We start from the raw sequence: 3,839 nt of genomic DNA on the forward strand, positions 1-3,839 counted from the left end.
CTTCAGGTTTGATTTTCTCTCTTGATTTTCTATTCTCTGTATTATTTCCTTACATTCAATCTTTATTTACTCTTGATAGCTTTGGGTTTAGCTTGCTTCTAATTCCTCAAGGTATAAGACAGGTTATTGATTTAAGATCTTTTGTAATGTAGACACTTGCTCCCGTAAATTTCCCTCGGAGAACTGCCTTTGCGGCATCCCATAAATTTTGGTATGTTGTCTCCTTGTTTCGTTCATCTCTAAGTCTTTTCTAATTTCTAAGTCTAGAAATGTCTGGAACCTTCTAGGACAGCCAGATCTTGACCTTTGTGATTTCTTCTTTGACTTTTTGGTTGTTTAAAAGTGCGTCAATTTCCACATTTTCCAGTTTTCCTTCTGTTACTCACTACCAGCTTCATTCCATTATGGTCGGAGAAGATACTAGCTATAATGTCCATCTTCTAAAATTTACTGGGGCTTGTTTTGTGGCCTAACATATGATCTATCCTAGAGAATGTTCCATGTACACTTGAAAAGAATGTGTATCCTACTGTTGTTGGGTACGGAGTTCTGTCTACACTAGGTCTATGTTTTACAGTGCTGCTCTTCAATTTCCTTTATGATCCTCTCTCTAGATGTTCTACCCATTAAAGTGGCACTGACGGCTTCAACTATTAACATAGAACTCCTAATCCCTCAATTCTGTCAACTTTTACACTCTCACCCTGGGATGCCAGTGGTCTTGGCAGGGCTCCCTTCCTCTCTGAGCACACAAAGCTTACAAAATAAGTGTCAGTATTCCTGTACTGTTTTCAAAAGTGCCCAGGGGCATAAACTGATCTAGACTAATACATTCAAATTTGGACTCTTTTGAAAGGATAGTTCAGGGAGGCAGTGTTTGAACCCACCTCCCTGCCTTCCTTCACAGCACTTTGGGCCCACTGTATCTGAGAAACCAGGGCTGGGTGATTTTCAGTATTTGTATGCCATTGAATAGAACAATAAAGCATTTGGAGTACATGTTTGGGAGGCCAGGTTGCATGGGGTATGGGACTGTGTCCTCACAAAAGAGGATTTCCTCCTTACTGATGTTCCAGGAGGGACAAGGGCCCAACCCATGACTTCTGGGTCCTTACCCTGACCCCACCCCAAGGACTGGCTGGGGCATGGAGGATGAAGAGGCAGGAGAAGGCAGGGACTCACGCAGAAGTTTAATGAGGCAGATGGGGCAGGGAGGCCCATCACTGTGGCAGGAGGCTGGGGAGAAGGGCAGCTGCGAGGCAGTGGGGCTCCAGGAAAGCTGTCTGGGTCCCCGAGCTCAGCCAGTCACCAGGAGCATCAGGACCACTCCATTGGTCCAGCCAAAGCCCTCCTAGAGAGGGACAGGACCAGTGAGGCAAGATCTCTGGGGAAGGCCCCACATCCTTTTAGGGGCTGTGGGATCCCCACACAGAGACTCTAGAACTGCCTAGCCCCAGCGGTACAAAGGAGCTCCAGTCAGCCTCCTCCCTGTGGACCCACATACATGGGAGGAGATAGAGGCCCAGAGAGGGGAGGTCATAACCAGTTGTGGGGACAACAGAACCCTGCAGCTCCCAGTAGGATGTGGGCTCACTCACCTGAACTTCATACTCCCCTCCACCACCTGGCTGACCACCATTGCTGATGTCATACTGGAAACAAAAGAACAGGCTCTAAGGGTGGGCACTACCCCAAGGCTCCCCACCTCAGCTCTCCAGGGGGAGCAAGAAATGGGAGCCCCTTTGGGAGAAGCTGCTCTGGCCTGCAGCTCTGACCCCTGCAGTGCCCAACAATGGCCACTGGGCGTCACCACTGTCCCTGGGCTTGGCAAAGCCTGGCAACCCCCATCCCCACCCGCCCAGCTCACCAGGAGGCTCGGGGCTCAGAAGCAGCTCACCTTCTCAAACATGGCTGACTTTTGGGAGTAGACCTCAAATTCTGAGCCAGCTGGAAAGCCACTTCCTGGGCCTGAGGTGAAGGAGACTTGGCCAGACCTAGACCCCACCCCAGGTAGGACCCTGAATCTCCTGAGTCCCCGTCCCAGGGGGAGCAGAGGCCTGAGCCTCACTCTCCTCAAGGAGGGAGAGAGTCCCGGGCCCTAAGACCTCCATCGTGAGCCACATGAAAAGCCAATGTGCTCCTTCCCCAGGGTCCAGGTTTGGAGGGAGAAAGGAGGGCTGGTTCTCTCTATCAAAGGTCTGCCGAGTGGGAAGCCAAGAGAACAGAAGAGCCAGAGAAAGACCCCACGTGCTTTGTTCACACCTCCCCAGCCCCAGGAGGCTGGCCCTTCAGATGCAAGGGGGGAAGGCCCTGGGATATGCCCCATCCCTGCCTCCCTACTCCTTACCTCTGATGACCAAGTCCTGCAGGGGGGCCCAAGCATTGGGGAAGTCCCATTGCTGGCCTGTGTTCTGGAGAGAAGTCGGGATCCCGTACTGGTAGGTCAAGATCTGGCTGTCCTAGAAGGTTCCAGACATTTCTAGGACTGTGGACGGGGGCTGGATGAGGAGCCAAGAGGCTGGGCCCTCCTCAAGCCAGATGTCCCCCTTCCTGGGCTTTCTCTTCTTGGCTCACAGCTTCCCCCTGGTGGCTGCAGCAGGACCTGCAGGCTCAGGCCCAGGGTTGGAACAGGAGGGGGTGGCTGCCAGTTGCCAGAGGTCCCTAGCTCAGACTCAGGGAGACGGCAGGTGGTGCTACCCCAATATACCAGCCCTGCTGCCCCCGTCACCTCCAGATATTTCAGGGCCTTGTCCACAACACCCAGAACAGAGTAGCAGCTGTCTCCAAAAGAGGTGTGGCTGAATGGGTCAAAGTCCCAGGTCTTCCCATGTTCAAGGTGATAGTCAAACCAGGCACCTTTCTCATTTCATAGGATACCTTCAAAACAGCCCAGTGCTATTTCTGCAAATTTCAGTAATTCATGGCTTTGGAGGCATAGTCTGGGGTGAAACTAGTTTTAGACACAAGTCCCCAACTCAGTACCCTCCTGCAGCTCTCTAGAAAGAAATTCAGGGGGGTGGGGGCAGGAGGATTAATAAGGGGAGAGTACTTATAATTCTTCACCTCTTCCCTGAAGCCTCTCCCCAGGACCCAGGACCAGCCTCTCCCCAGGCAAACCTAGCCCGTCCTGCCACCTGTAGGCTACCCAGACCTGCCTCTTACACCAGTGGTAACTGTTCACTCCCCAGGTGGGCTCTCCCTTCCCTGGGCTATCCGGGCCAAGCTTCCGCTCGGGAATAACTGCCACTGCTGATTACGGCCTGTGGTCAGCACAGTCCGTTAGACACTTTCTCTCCTTTGTCTGAGGCTCAGCGAGGGCAGTGGTTTGCCCAAGGCTGCACAGCATCTGTCCTCCCAGCCAGGCCCCAGGGCCCTGGTACCGGCTGGCATAGAGTGGTGCTCCAGGCTCCTTCCTCACCCAGCCCCACAGGAATAAACACAGGCTCTGTTCCACTACTCCTCAAAATAACTGACAGCTGACCCCTCTCCCACCTGTACAGAACCAGGAGGCAACAAACAGAGAAAGTACCTGGCAGAAGCATCCAGCGAGCTCCACTCGGGTCCTACAGTCGCTCTCCCGACACCACGATCATGCACATCCGTCTCACTGGGGAAACGGTTCGGGGTTTCCTCCTCTCGAATAAAACTGCCAGTTATTTCGCCAGCAAAAACAGGTTAACTTAGGAACAGCAAAGATCTGCAATACGGGAAAACGACGCTACAGCAAAACCACGGACAACACTGCAGAGTCGCGCCCTTTTATGGAGGTAAAAGGGGCTGTCGGGAAGGCTGTTATAAAGAAAAAGTCCATTGGAGTAAACTGGGAGATCTGAGTATAG

At 52.5% G+C, this 3,839-nt stretch overlaps 1 long non-coding RNA gene across 1 annotated transcript; it reads right to left on the reverse strand.

Moving 5' to 3' along the window:
• Nucleotides 1-1,267: 1,267 nt before the first annotated feature.
• On the reverse strand, nucleotides 1,268-1,936 carry LOC113259787 (uncharacterized). Its single transcript, XR_006410198.2, has 3 exons — nucleotides 1,898-1,936; nucleotides 1,599-1,652; nucleotides 1,268-1,351 (listed from the first exon to the last, which is right to left on the reverse strand). It is a non-coding gene; the product is annotated as an uncharacterized LOC113259787 (long non-coding RNA).
• Between the last annotated feature and the right edge of the window lie 1,903 nt (nucleotides 1,937-3,839).

This window comes from Ursus arctos, unplaced genomic scaffold, assembly GCF_023065955.2.
Source record: "Ursus arctos isolate Adak ecotype North America unplaced genomic scaffold, UrsArc2.0 scaffold_22, whole genome shotgun sequence".
NCBI lineage: Eukaryota > Metazoa > Chordata > Mammalia > Carnivora > Ursidae > Ursus > Ursus arctos.